The 15613-nt window shown below is 37.8% G+C and overlaps 1 protein-coding gene and 1 long non-coding RNA gene across 4 annotated transcripts in view; one reads left to right on the forward strand and one right to left on the reverse strand.

Annotated features, from left to right (window-relative positions):
* ANK3 (ankyrin 3) overlaps window positions 1–15613 on the forward strand; it is a 374073-nt gene that overhangs the window by 134305 nt on the left and 224155 nt on the right. The gene's annotated exons all lie outside the window — the stretch shown is intronic.
* LOC121093350 lies at window positions 8213–12399 on the reverse strand. The gene is made up of 3 exons (XR_005829554.1): window positions 12364–12399; window positions 10002–10111; window positions 8213–8506 (listed from the first exon to the last, which is right to left on the reverse strand). It is a non-coding gene; the product is annotated as an uncharacterized LOC121093350 (long non-coding RNA).

Here is a 15613-nt window from a genome sequence, read left to right on the forward strand (position 1 = left end):
GTTTACTTTCTCTCTTTCCTGATATGTATTTAAAAATTTTTTTATAACTTAAAAAAAAAAAAAATATCCTTGATAGGCTTTTCAGACATTATAATCATGTATAGTGGGTTTTGTAGCTGACCCTGTAACATTTTTGAAAAATTTCATGTAAAATTTGCAGCCATAGATTACTACATACATACAACATTCACACATGTATTCAAATCCAGGACAAGTTAAAAAATAAAAAAGTAAAGCTCATTAATTAAGTTCTCTTTTTTGCATGGCTAAATGTTTTTTGTCAATAGCTGTTTCATCAAAAGCCAATGACATTTCTGTGAAAGAATGGCTGCACCTAATGGACATGCCCTGATAAACAGGTGTTTATGGTTTGGTGAGGCTTGTCATATATTCTCAGTGGATTGCCAGTATCCTCAGTCATTAACAACCTCTTGTCTGAAAAAAATTAAAGACTACATTAACTATTAAATGCTACTGGAAAAAGACAGTTTGCCAAAATTGAAAACTGTAATAATTCTAGATATAAATAATTTGCATAGCACTCTAAAATGTTACCACTTGATATATTGCCATTATTGTTCTTTATGTATGCTGGGGTTTATATAAATATATTTATATATATATTATATATATATATCTATATGCAAAAATCCAAGTGGAGGTTAGTTTTTCTTCCCTCTCTTTTTTTCCTGTCAAAGTGTTAGCTGCTTTTTTAGCTGACTCTTATTCTATATAGAAGTGACAGCGGAAGTTTATCTTTTTTATGTAGCTCAAACCAAACACACTGAATATTGCTGTTCATTCTAGCTACCTCATGGATCCTCTTAACAGGCTCTCATGCCTTCAGATAGGACTTGGCACACTGTAAGTGTATATTGAAACACTTTAGTGAATAAGTGGTGGAACGTAACATGATTGAGTACAACATCTTGGCAAACTCACGAGGTAAAGTGTTAAAGCAAATGTTAACCAGGTTAAAGAACAAACCAAAAAAATTACTTGCATTTTATCTGCCATCTTAATAATGGATTGGATCTTCTATCAGAAAGAACCTCACAGCCATTACTCAGTTTTCAGATTTGGGAAGTCTGCTTTTAATTGAAATGATAGTTTAATCTGTTTTTTCTTCCCCCAGAATAACTGAGCATCTTCCCTCTTCCTCCTTCATCCCTGCTCGCCAGGGCTGTTTTGCACCCTTTGGGTACTGCATCTGTATAGATTGTGTTCTTAGGAGCATTCTTACTTTTCCAGAAGTGTGTTATCGTACAATCATAGAATAGTTTGGGTTGGAACGGACCCTTAAAGGACATCTAGTCCAACCCCCTCTGCAATGAGCACGGCACATCTTCAGCTAGATCAGGTTGCTCAGTGCCTTGTCCAACCTGACCCCGAATATTTCCAGGGATGGGGCATCTACCACCTTTCTGGGCAACCTGTTCCAGTGTTTCACCACTCTTATTGTAGAAAATGCCTTCTTTGTGCCTGGTCTAATTCTACCCTTATTTAGTTTAAAACCATTGCCTCTTGTCCAGTCACAAAAGGCCCTATTAAAAAGTCTTTCTTATAGGCCCCGTGTAAGTATTGAGAGGCCATACTAAGGTCTTATGGTCAGTTTTGTGTAAGTCTTGTTGAGTACAGAGACGATTCTGTGGATTAAAATTTTCCAAAATACTTCAGTATCACAGAGTTTCACACTGCAGATCCCCCACTGTTTCTGCAGTATCTATATTCAGAACAGTGTTACTCCTGTATTAGTTCTGCCAATATAGCTCCACTAAAAGACTGATGAAAACAGATTGTGTGTGTGTGACCGCTGTAACCTGTTCCTTAGCTTCAGATGGGATGTATCTCTGCCTACATGCTGTGTGACCTGGTGCCTCTCCCAGCACTGGGGCTGCTGTTCCAGACAGATGTTCATCTGATGGAGATGTTAGTAGGACTTCCCTTCCTCCTTTTCCTTTCGAGGAAGGATGTGGAGGCTTCTGCCTTCTCCTCTGAGTACACAAGGCTGGGAGTGCCATTCACAAACCCTGGCACAAAACTTCTGGGCAGTCCACAACCTCCTGCTGCCTGGGTGAGCAACCTTCCCCTTCTGCATTCCTGTACCCCTGGGGTATTAAGCCTGCCTTCAGCGTGCAGCTGCTGCCACCACCCCAAACTTGTCAGTTGTTTGGTTCTCAAATCATTTGCAGTTCCATCCTGGTAAAGGACAGACTGTGTGAACTCACCTGTTTGGTTTTCCAGGCAGAGCAATGAGAAGGTAAGCTGCTTACACCTGCCCTTACCTCTGTGCATTTGTCCATGTTTACTACCTGCTACTTCATGGAGGTAGTTTTCGGATTTGGGGCCAAAGTCAGGCTATTGATAAAATACCATGTCTTTTTGAAGAGAAAATGATGGGAGTAATGAGTAGAAAATGAGTCATACAACTGCTGTAAAAACAGGCAGGCAAACAGCAACAACCTAATAATTGAGCTGGCTAATTTGGTAAATCCTGTAGTGGGACTTTTGCAATTATTTAGCTGTCTTTTTCTAAAGTCAAGAGTATTAAAATCAGCTTGAATCTAAACCAAGATAGTCTCTCTTGCTGCAGTGAATGTATGCTGTCTTCCAGCTCAGTTATTTAGAGAGCTTGAATGAAAATTATTTCTCTGAATGTAAAAGAAAAAGGCAGTACATATGTGGCTCAACAAAATAATTGAAAGAGCTTAGTCATACGGTAGCCTTTTATTTTTTGTAAATAATTTCTGTTTAAGAAACAGAACAACTGCACCCTCTAGTGACAGGTTGTACATGTACCAGAGGATCCAGGCGGCGTTTGAGCTGTGCTGTGTCATGAGGGATTTCATGTTATAGATCAGGCAAGCTTTGATGGAAATAGAGCATTAGTTATTTTTTAAATGTATTGATGAGATTCTTAAGGCATTGTCTTTACTGTTAAGGACTTCTTATCCTGTCACTAGGTGTCAGACATATTGAATCGCTATTTACATTGAGCACATTTGATTAGAAAGGTGCTGTCACGTTACTTGTCAATGTGTCATGTCATGCTTTTGGTTAGCTCTAAAAAGAACTTACTGCTTGTTAGGAACATCGGTAATAAAATCCTGTATGTTTCAGTGGTGTAATGTGACAGTGTGTCAAGTGCACTATAAGCAACACCAATTGTTTCCTGTAGGGAAACAAGCCACGTTTGTGTTATTTGCATGCATTAGAAATGTACAGTTTTCTCTCTGAACTTACGCTACCTGCTAGCTTGCTGCTACAATGCTACTGTAATGATATTTTCACGGAAATACTCATAAGTAGTCAGTAATGAATTGAATGTAATTGCTATTAGGGCTTACTTAAAGGTGAGGGTTTAAAATGCATCCGTTGATATAGAAGAATATCGTTAAAAGGCGGAAATAAACCAAAAGCAGAATAAAACGGTGGTGGCTCCATTCAGCGCAGCTTTGATTCAGCCAATATTTTGGCTTTAGGTGTTTAGCTGGAACATAGGGTTTAGCCAGACTCTTTCTGTATATATAAGAATATAACTCCTCAAGTGATCTTGATTTTTCTTGGAAACACTACCTTTCTTGCAGCATGCTGACAGTGCATTGGTATGGCTTTGGTTGTCACCTGCCGATTCATCGGTATTGCTTCCTGCTGTCCCTACTCATCTTTCCTGGTTTCCCTCTGGCTACCATTCCTCTCCCTTAGCATCTGAAGAGCTCGTATTCCTTCAAATGGAAAGGTGGTTTCATCAGTGAGCGAGGCTGTGTGTTGCGTTGGCTGGATTAGTTGTCAGATGTCAGGATGTGCTTGCCATATGTACTTCTCGTGGAGGTTTTCCTAATCATTAACTGCGTGAGTTTTGAAGTAGACAATCGGCAATGGAACATTTCGTGTTTTTCAACAGTGAGATAATATCTCATATAAACAGTTTTAAAAGGCATTGAAATTTTCACATGAAAGATATTTCCTTTATTAGGTTTTGTTGTCTACTAACAAGCACTTTCTTTTTTTGGGGTATTATATTACTGTTGCGTATTGTTAGCTGAGAATGATTCTTTCCTCTCTAAAGACAGATATTCCATAAAAAATATAGAAACGTATTATTATAGGATGTCTGTAATCACATGTCAACATTGTGTTATATTAATGATTAAAACCCTTACAGGGCTAAGTATTAAACCCCTCAAAGATACATTTAAAAATTTTCTAAAAGGAAACTATTAAAATATACATAAATTTTAAATTATTTATTTTAAATTATTTATTTATTTAAATATAAACGTCAGACATTTTGTTTGAATGTCAGAACACTATAGGAGCTGACCTTTTTGAAAACTGCTACATCTTCACTTCTGTATTTGCCTGTGGTTAATGGTAAAAAATTTCTGTGCTCTGGAATTCATAATACTGATACTTTATGTTAAGTATAGATGCATAAGTGTGTATATTTTAGTACTTGAAAATTTTCATTGCTGTATTATTAGATAATACTTAAGGTAAAATCTGGGGTGGAAGACCCCACTGCCAATTTAATTTGCGTTTATTTAAAAATAGTGAATTTTTAAAAAGCATTTTTAAAGCCAGTATTTAGAAGATCAGACTAAATTCATCAATTACAATATTTTTCAAAAGGCAGAAAGTTGCAGATGGCAAAGTTCAGCAGAGAAAGTACTTTTCACTTAAACCCCTAAAAGAATAAAAATAAATTTTTCCCTAAATGAAAGGTTTTATGAAAAGACTACTTCTTTTTCTTCTCTGAAACATTAAGAAAATCCCAAGACAGCCTGCATTATGTGCCATGTTACAGTAGCTATGTCAGTATAGAAGGGATTAGAGTAACTACTGAGATGAATCTGTTCTACTTCAGTTAATTGTTTCTGTTGTTCAAGGGCATTTCCATTAACAGAGCTCAGCAGAACAGTGTGAAAATCTGAAATCAAATCAAGAGCCTGATTCAAATCCCTAACTAAAATTTATATGTAATTTTCTTATTAGATATAAATTTAAATTCCATTGGCATTTCCTAACATCTCTACAGCTAAATCAAATTTAGTGGCTGCATGTATATGTATCTGCAGACATCTGAAATGAAAAAGGGCTTCTCAAACATACTTGGGTGCTCTCACATTTGGTGCTCTTCGTCACATCATTTCTTACAGGACAAGGCATCACATTGCAGTAGCTTTCATCTAATGGATAATTCACAGTGCCCCTAATCAGCTTTCATTTTTATGAATTCAGAAACTGTTTCAGGAAAGCAGACATGTTGTTAACTCTGCGTTAATCACTGAGCTGTGAAAAATTACTTTTAAAAGGGGGTATCTTCTAACTGCCCACATACGTGATAGAAAGAATCCCCCATAAAACTGTGGGTTTTTGAAGTGCCATGAAGTGTTCTCAGTTGGTAGTGCTGCAAACATGAGCAAGGGCAAACCAGTGCTTTGAAGTGGGCTTGTCCTGCTGCGTTGATTCACAAATAGGTCCAGGACATCTGGTAACAGTGAAAGCTTCCATGGGCTGCCCAGCATTTCTCTTCCGCTGCTAACATGCAGCTCCATCTTCTGCTTTGGATGAGGTATAAACCAACAAGAACTGTAATTTCATCACAAATTGGATGAAAACCAGGCTAACTAGATTAGTCAGGCTGTTTTCATTGTCTTCATGTCTGTGATTATCAGTCTGGAGAGCAGGTTATCTTTTCTGGTCTTTATCTGTAAGTGCTGTGGACACTTGTTCATTAATAGGCGGATCAGAACTTTTTTTTTTAATCAGTTCAATCCTGTTAGTCAACTGTTATTGGATGTTGATTACCATTGTTTTTTCTGGCTTGGATAAGGTTTGAGAGTCCGACTGTATTTTTCCCCTTGTCAGTATCCATACCTCAAGTTTTCTTACAAGTTTCCTCTTTCGAAATATAGTGAAATAATTGAAGCATTTTCTAGCTTGCATTAAAATCGATTATTATGGTGATGGTTGTATTTTGAGCTGTTACTGTATGTTCCTGCAAATAAAGTGAAAAATCAATAAGGTGGTGCTAAGTTTTGATTTGTGATTTCAGCCTGATCTTTGACAGGTATTGCTGTTCAGCACGTCACTAAAAGCAGAAAGCCACATTTGTGTGTTAGCATCTGTAGTAGTACTTTAATAACAAATGGTGACTCCTATAAATGTATAGCAGTACCTTAGTGACAAGGGGTAACCCCTATAAATATTTTATCAGTTATAGAACTTGTCAGATAGCTTGTTACACATAATAATCCTAGAAGAATTTTCGCATGCTGTGGAAGGGCTGCCAGATATGTTTTTAATTCCTGGCACTAAGAAACATGTCTACAATGTGATCTAAATGTCATTTTGGGAACAATTGCATTTACTCTGAAATAAAATTTCAGGAAACTGTGGTGCTACAGCAACAGGTGATGTGATTTTAAAGGAGAACATTTTCGGGGTTTTCTGTGTGTGCACACCAAGTCTGGGCATTCCTAGAGCTGTAGATAAGATATCGGGGTCACCAGCTTTCTAAAATTTGCAACAAAAGGTCTACTGTACTTCATTGATTAATACAAGTTATGTAGGTGACAATTTGGAAGTTTTGCTCATTCTCAAGTTCAGTATCTCTCCCACTCCCAAAATGGGACTTTGGGGGAAAGGGAGGGGTGGTAGTGGGTTTCAGGGGAACAATGTGACCATGGCAATTAGGATGAGGGAGGTTTAGCAATGGACTTGTACAAATTAAGTGAGAGGTGAACCAGAGAGTATTTATCAAAAATTGATGAGGGACTGAACAGTGATACTTGGAACAGCAAAATGTTTTGGATGTGTGAATCATCATGGAAGGATAAAAAATTTGGATATTACCTTGACCCTGGGGAACGAAAGTTGCCTCTTGTATCCCTTAATGTGATAGTGGTTGTTAAGGCTGCCTAGTGGGGAGCAGGTTGTTGGTAGTGGCTGTGGCCAGTTTGCGTGGAACACTGGCCATGTCAAAGGAGTGAGTTGAGGCAGCTGTGCAGGTGTGTGGTCTGCCCTCACAGGCGGGGGCTGTGGCCTCAGGTTTAGTGGTCAGGAGCCAAATGGTGCCATTCACCAAACTTCATCTAGTCCTGCATTAACTCGTTTGTATCTTTATATGAGGTATCAGAAGTTGGCCTGAATGGATGGCCTTGCAAGGTGTGCTGGACGGTGAGAGCTGAACCACAAGAAAGCATACTTTAACCTTCTGCAGAAAGGGAGGTACCCGGTTTTTAAGAAAATAGTGTGAATGTGTTTAGCCTTTGTTCTACCTGTATTGATTAATCTGCCTCAGCCCTTGCTTTGTTAAGAGGCAGATTCAGTGAAATCAATACTGAAAGGTAAGCTGTGCCTTCCTGTAGCAATGAGATCTTTGCAGCCTCGTCCCAGAGAGAGGGTCAACGGCTCTATGAGGGCTGGGCAACAAAGGCCAAAGAAGAGCTGTGCTGAATCACTGCATGCCTGAAGAGCTTTGGCAAGTGCCCTCCTCTTAGCTGGCATCACTGCTGTGAAATCTTTGGATTTTGTTGGTGATTAATCTTTCGCAGCTAGAGGGTGAAATGTCTTGTTTGATTCCCTACCCTTTGAAAGTATTTTTCAAGTACTACCAAGTAATTGTACATAGCAGTTGTACGAAAGTAGTACAAGTAACTGTGTTCTTTATGCTGCTGTATGTTTCACAATATTACTGATATTATAGAAATACAACTAGACCTTGGCATGATAATACATTTTTAAATGTGCTATGTGCAGGCAGATCATGTAAATGATTAGGTATTTAAGGTTCTTAGCACTTTTTAGATACATGTAATTTGATTCCATATTAACAGGAAGACTCAAATATAGCCAGGCAGTGAACTAAGTCTGATGTGGCTTTGTTCTTTATATACATGTTTCATTACACCAAGTTAAAATCAAAGTTCATGTCATTCCCCACAGTTTAAAATTTGTTAGCATATTTCTGGATACTCACAAGAAATACTTTGTGAGAAAGAGAGATGCAGAAGAATGATTCATCATGGATGTTTAACTATACTGCAAAGAGGCACCGGAAATTCCCTCAGTAATGAGTTGCATAAGTGGTAGAGGCAGTTTATCACATTTCAAATATATACAATTTATATGTGTGTGTATATACACACACATATACAAACAGTGGTTGTATATATACACACAATTAAACAATGTTTTAAAATGCATTTTCACAAATATCGCATATATACATTCACATGTATATGCATGAAAATCCGTTGTAAAACATTACTAACTTAACCAACGCAAGCAAATCCTCAGTCCTTCAGGCCAGAAGGTGCAGCTGTGCCTACAGGGGGAACTCCCACACGTGTGCAGGTGAAAGCCTAGAATTGTGCAGCAGTGGCGCTGGAGCCAGCTCAGTGCTTCATGGATCTTCCGCAGCTGCTCTGTAAAATCTTGCAGTTCTGATGAGAGCTTTCTCCCAGGAAAGGCTGGTGACATCATGTGTTGGTGCTAAGTGCTGAGCAAAAAGAGGTTCAATACAATTTTCCTAGTCATAAGAAACCAATAAACCATTCCTAGTTCTATGTAATATGCACCCAAATGAAGTTTTAGGGCTCTTTTCACAGATTAGTGTATATCTATACTCAGAATGTGAATTGGTTTACATATCCATATGTATAAGTACAACTCCATTTATTGCTTTTCCTAGATAGTCCACAAGATGGTAGTGCACCAAAAACATGTCTCTGTCTGTACCTTATGCTGTGCAATAATTAGGTTTTTTAAACCTCGTTTCAATTTGCTGGCAATTCAACAAAAAAAGATTGTGGGTTCAGCTAGGTTAAATAATACATTTTGAAAGTAGGTATGCTAGAATTTATCTGGGAACTTATTAATGCTTGTCATGCAGTTAAATATTTTACATAATTTCAAAAGGCACCGTGCATCTCTGAGATGGATTTCTATTCTCTGCCTTTGGAAGGAAAGCTTACTATTAAGAACTAAACTTCAGGCACCTGGTGGGATTTTGGATAGTTACTGTCTAGTTCCACTTTTTCTTCTTTTAAACACCACGTGTATCAGAACTTTACTGATTAAATATTTATGTTGACAATCTAATTTTTTACTTGATTTCTTTTAATGTTCATTAAAATATTAACTTTCAGAATATTTCTAAAAATCCCTGAGATCAAGATGGGTATGAAAGATTTCATAGGGAACAACTTTGGTAATTTCTGTTGACTGCAGCTTCTGCTTGTCAGGGAAACACTATTTATCATTCCATGTGCTTACGGCTTAATTTCCCAGAAACCATTGTTCTGGGATGGATGGATGTAAACCCCTCTGTTTTCTCCCATCCTTCTAAACTTCTATTCCGGTGCCTTCTTCAGCTAATTATGGCTTTCTCATGACTTCTGACCATAATGAAGTCGATCAACATTTTGTCATTGGTGTCACAGTTGCACTCCATCCATTTCTTTAGCTGCTGTGAGTAATCACACTAAACTACTGATATTTAGTACAGCTCTCCTGACAGATCCATGCATGTGTCACTAGCTGATGATTATGCTTGGTCACCATTAGAAGGAATGCACCAAATTCTTTTCTTCACAGTCTGCAACTCTTTGATCTTCAGGATCATGAGGACAGATATTTGCACCTGTTTGCAGGTGGGAAATTAGTCCCATGATACCAGAAATGGTGATATAGAGAATTCCTGAATAATTAAAGGTGCAAGTACAGGTGCTCCCAGGCTGGTAAGCACCTCTGTCCCTTTCTGGGCCTCCACTGGGTCTAAGTGGCATTGATTTCTGCCTAATGTGGAAATGGAGAAAAGAAATCCTGTCTTATTCATGAATGGAGTTAACCTTTTCCAGCTGTCTCTGGTTGTGGGAGAAGCATGGGAGTGGGCATTGTTGGTCCCTGCTCTCAGCTCCCTGGCTGACAGCTTCGTTGCTGAGCTGTCAAATTAAGTTGCCCTAAAGCAGCATGTCCCATTGAGTATTGCTTACACAGAGATCTGCGAGTGTTCCTTTCTAGGATGCTGCACAGACATTACCTCCCTCTTAACAACTTGCCATGTATCTCAGTTCCTCCAAGCAGCTGAGTTTGCAGTTGTCCCCTGCAACAAGAGGAGGATTTATATGGATTAGACAGGGCTATACATGCTGTAGAGAAGGTCTTTTCACACCCTTTCTTACAGCTACATGAAGCAACGGGATGCTGTGCTCCACAGGTGATTCAATGGCCACATGTTGGCACAAGTTTTGGGCTGGAGTTGCAGATCTGGGGAGGTGAAGTGTCCTAGTGATTCCAAAGCCTGTGGATGTGGTGTTCAAATGGTATGATGGTTACCCATACTATTACAAGAAGAAGATTTCTGTACCTGCGTGTATGTTTATTGTTTTAAAGAAAAACAATGGGTTGCTGGTGGATAATGTGCAAGTGTAACAGTAAAAACGACTCATAAATACGATTTTGTATCTCTCTGAATAGGTGATAGCTGGATTAAATGTAAGCTTTTTGGATAGGTTTAATATCAGATGTTGTTGTGAGCTTTTTTCTATTTTCTTTTTTTTTTTTTTTGTTAGATGTTTTCCACTTTGACAAATATATTAACCCATGTATTTGGCTACAGCGTTTGCCTGCCAAATCTAGTTTTAAAGTAAAATCATTTTTTTGAGCGATGGAGGCATAAAATGGTCTTTAATGAAAATAACCACAGACACTTAACTCTACCTATTCCAGCCAGATGTCATAATAATGTGAACAATGAAAGTGAAAAGTCACTTTTCATCACAGGTATCTTGAAATCTGTATTGATAGAAGGTAGCTGGTATGATATGTAATTTTACTATATTCTTATTGCATCTTTTTGAATATTGTATGGTGAAAATTGTTTTGGGTTTTTTATCAGATTCACTCATAAATGACACTGAATTTCTTAATTTTTGGTTAATCCATAGTACCAACTGGAAATATTTTGTTAATGTAGCTTTTCAATGAGCATGCCCATAGGGCACATTCTAACATGCTTGACTCTCTTTGCCACCTCCTCTTCCTTCTTGCATGGCCTTGACTATTTGCCTGTGCCAGGTATGACACAAGCCCTGTGCAGTTGCCAATGTGAACAGCATGTCCTAAAAACAGTGTGATCCAAAAGGGAAAGAAATGTTCTGCTTAGGGCCAGGTTTTGAGTGGTTATTGAAATCTAATCTCTACTCTTACAACAGCTTTACATGAGCATTTGGTATATCCTTCAAAATTGAGGATTTGTCCTTTGGCGGAATTTTATCTCACTTTTTTATTTTAAGACCCCCAGTGTTCACTTTTTGATCCTAGGAGCAATACTTTCATCACCGTGACAAACAAGCGACCTGAAAAGTCAAATACTCCAGAGGATGGGGTCAAGTCAGACTCTTTCATTATCATATTCGTATGGGATAGGTGTAGTCACTAGGCTATCTGCCTTTATCGATATTTCTGCTGCTTGGGTCTGCACTTGTGCTATAACGTTATTGCCTCCCAAAGAGAAGATAAGGAATGGGGCTTTAGGTTATTCAGAACTTCCTTGAGAAAGATTTAAAATATCAGTAAAACATGACATAATTTCTCTTTCTAGTCCAGGTTGGGTGAGTTTGTTTTAATAATAATAAAAGAAATCTCCAACTCAAAATATTGTTTGAAATTTGAGCAAGAGGTATTTTTTTTTATGCGCTTCTTACTACTCTTTTATGAAAGGAGTTTGAAATCCCAGTGATGACAAAAACTTTATTTCTTGCTTTGATGAAATGAATAAATTCTAAGTTGGATTTATTAATTCTGAATACGGAGCTGATGTTTGCTGTGTCTTGTGATCCTTGAAGGCTAGAGTTAGGCTTATGGAAAGTGTTCATAGTGGAGAAGGCAGAAGGGAGGTACCTAAGTTCAGAGAGATTTGAGTGTAATTGCAAGGAATGACTTATTTTTTTGTACTTGAGAGACGACCTAAGGTATAAGCTCAGCAGTCATCAGATAGAGACCTAAGTACAGTCAAATCAAGAGGGGTGACTGCATAGAACTGTAACAACAAAAAACAGTTATTGTTGTAAAGACTAAAAGCCAGCCAAAACACTATTTAGTTTAGGTTTGTATCTTATGATGATAAAGATTTAGATGAACTTAAACAAAACAGGTCCTACCCAGTTATGCTGTGCTGCTTTTCCAGGAATTCATTTCAGCCCTCTTGTTTTCATGGGGTGGTTTGGGTTTTTTAATGGTATTGGCATCGGTTAGGTTTGTTTTTTGCAGTTGTGAAAAGACAGAGCTCAAACCTTAAGAAAATAGCTGGTCAAGAATGAAGAATGTCATTAACATAAAACTGCAGCCACTTACCATAAGTCTCTGGAAGAAACTCAGAATGATTTTGTGCTCAGTCATCCAGAAATCAAATTATTGCAAAGCAAGGAGATTGTTTGTAGAATAGAGGCCAAAGTTTACTGCTTTACCTTTTGAAATGCTTAACCCTTGCTCTTTCGACATGTTGGGCCCTGCCACACATTTCAGCAGACCATTGGGGAAAGCCTTTCAAAGTTTAAGGTGACTTTTTAGCTGGGTTGTGTTTAACTGATGGTTTTAACAATAAAAGCAAGTTCCAGCCCCTTATTAGGATGCTGCCAAACCCCTGGATCAGTAAGTATCTTGTTGTTCATGCCTCTGCCAAGATGTTACTAGCTTCTGTTATTTCATTTCCAAAAACTCCAACTCACTCTTCTCCTGAAATAAGCATTCATTTGTCTGTTGCTCAGCCTTTTGTCTGTAATGCTATTTGTAGATGACTTGTTCCTTGACTTGGTTGGCATTTCTGAGAACATCCTTACAGTGAGATAAGAATTGTATCCTTTGTGTATAAATGTATATAAAGATTTCCACTGGAAATCCATATATAAAAGCATTACGACTGGAAATTACGTTGCAGTTTTGGGGTGAAAATGAGAATCAGTCATTTAAATCAGAACTGTATAAAGCAGTTGAAATATAAACTTACAATTCTTCCTTACTGGAGGGGGAACTGGGCAAGATTAATGGATGTCTTCCTTCATCTTGTACATTTCAATATTTCAACAAAGCAAGAGCCCTGACATTTTAGATTTCTTTACTTCTCGGTTTAGTACACAGTTTAGAACATGCAGGTACCTCCTTAATGTGTCTGCTCACAGTCCAGTAGTATGATCAAAAAGGTAAATAACACTGGGAATAATTTGGAACAGAAAAGAAAACAAAACAGTTGTATTCCTTTATTAATTTGCCATGTTCTTGCATTGAGAAGAGCTTCTGTTGCCCCATCAGCCCGTATCAACTCAAGAAAAGAATGTAGAATGAGAACAGATGAAAAGAATGGCACGAGAACCACTTCTTATATAAGGGGAAATTAAACAGAGTAGGTCTCTACAGCTTGGAGAGGAGTGAATAAAGAGGAATATGATAAAGATGAATAAATTCATGCCTGATATGGAGAAGATGAACAGGGAATGAATCATTGGTGTTTTTATACAATTAAAAGGAAGTACTGCATGTGCAACATACAGTTAAATTGTGGATCTTACTACTGTACAGTTGTGAATGCAGAAAGTATCTGTGGTTCCAAAACCAATTGCTGCTTCCAGACTTACTTGCTAACTTAATTGCTTTATAGTTGCATTTATCACTTCGGATCCAACAGATACCAATTCATGGAAATCTTCGTAGTCATAGGCCTTGAAAATAGTTGCCAGACCCCTAAGTCAAAGCGCTGCATCAACATTAGGCTTCTTTTCCATGGGAAGGACTAGAGGTTACAATCACTTCTAGAAAAATGGACAATATAAAAGAAGTACCTGGTTTCTTACGCCCATGACAGTCCTCAGTTTTTCCTGAAAAACTCCCATGGAATGCTAGAGAAGTTTATCTTTACCTCTAGTCCTAATCTGAGAGCTGCCAGGTGGCAGCATGTATACCCAGGTCGTCTTTTCTGGTTTACTGCTTTTCCAACCCTGGTTTTGTAGAATATTCCCTGGTTAAAAACAAAAACAAAAACAAAACAAACAAACAAAAAAACCAAACCCAAACAAAACAAACAAAAAAACCCCAAACCAACAAATAAAATAAAATTTAAAAAAAAACCCACACACAAAAACTCCAACCCCCCAGCCTCAAACCCAGACTCTGCTTGCCTTTAATGTAGCTTATATTGTTCCCAAAGTTAGGTATAAATGGACCAAAGGTAATTTTCAGGGGGCAAAATCCTGTTTAAAGTCCCTGGACGTAGTGTTGCCTCTTGGCCAGGCCTTTCTAAAGGACCGGACACTCTAGGTACAGGCATGTAGATGGAATTTAAACTGTTTTGAACATGGCTTTTGTTTGCTTTCTTGGAAAGGAAAGCCCTAGCCAGCTAGTTCTTGCTCTCCCTTGATTTAAAGGTCTAGAATTTGCACAAAGAGAGCACAAGCCTCAAAATTTGCTACTCGTAAAACCATCCGTTGTGAGTGAGAGTCTCGTTTAGCCAAATCTTTTTCCTCTGTGATGTTGATACTGGTAACTGTCCAAATTTCTAAATAGTTCTCCAAAACTGCGATTCTTTTACTCACCAGATTTTTGCATAGGATTGTCAAAAACCGTCCAGAAAAACATGGCTTTAAGAGATATTTTTTTTCATGATAAATTATTCTAAATATTAACAGATATGAGAGAAGTAACAGTATTCTACTACTTTGGGAATGAAAGTTCTAGAGGATTCTAAGTTTATATTCCTGGATCAGACTGCTGGGGTAGTAAGTTGTGTCTTCATCCAATGTTTTAAAAAGAGGTATGTTCAATAATTTTGCCGTGACTACTTACCACTTCTAGGTCTATTAGTTTCATGATTTCTTTAGCAGACTTGATAACACTTGATAGCAAAGGTGAAGAGCATCTTTGATTTGTACTTGGAACTTAAAAAAACCCTATTAATTAAATATCCCACTGTGCAGCTTTAAAGGTTATTTAGGTATTCCTATAAGACGCCTTTGCACAATGGGGTCTCTTGTACATGTTTGGTTTTTAAATACAAATTGTAATTGGAACTTCTTAAAATGTTTTTGACATGTCAAAATGTCACAAGAAGTAAAGGGGAAATCTATCCTTACTTTTTTCTTCTGGGTCAGGGAGAGATGTCTTGCTAGTTCAGATTGATAAAACCTCTGTTCATTTGACTTAAGTGCATTTTTTTGCTGATGTACTTAAATGCAGCAATCATCTGTGTTTCCACAACTTCCATTTGGAGAGCAGTAGAACATGGAAAGAGTGCCTTTTGTAGGTAGATTTTTTTTATCAGGTTCTTCATATGATCAGATAGTATTTGCCATACCGATAAACTGGATTTTTCCTGTACAAGAGGGGTTGCATTATTCTGAATCTCCATAGGTTTAGGCTTCAAAATTCCTTCTGGGCCTTTCCAGTTTTAGCATCATGTAAGTCACTTCTGCACTTGGGGCTTGTAAAATAGAAAATAGCAGTTGCCCCACTGAGAGAATAAAGATATTTCAAAAAATCTGCTAAATAGAGAACATTGAGGGCTGCAGCCTGACTCACTGTGGTTTTTTTCTAGATGTCCTGAAGGTTACCCAAG

This window comes from Falco naumanni, chromosome 9 (assembly GCF_017639655.2).
Source record: "Falco naumanni isolate bFalNau1 chromosome 9, bFalNau1.pat, whole genome shotgun sequence".
Lineage (NCBI taxonomy): Eukaryota > Metazoa > Chordata > Aves > Falconiformes > Falconidae > Falco > Falco naumanni.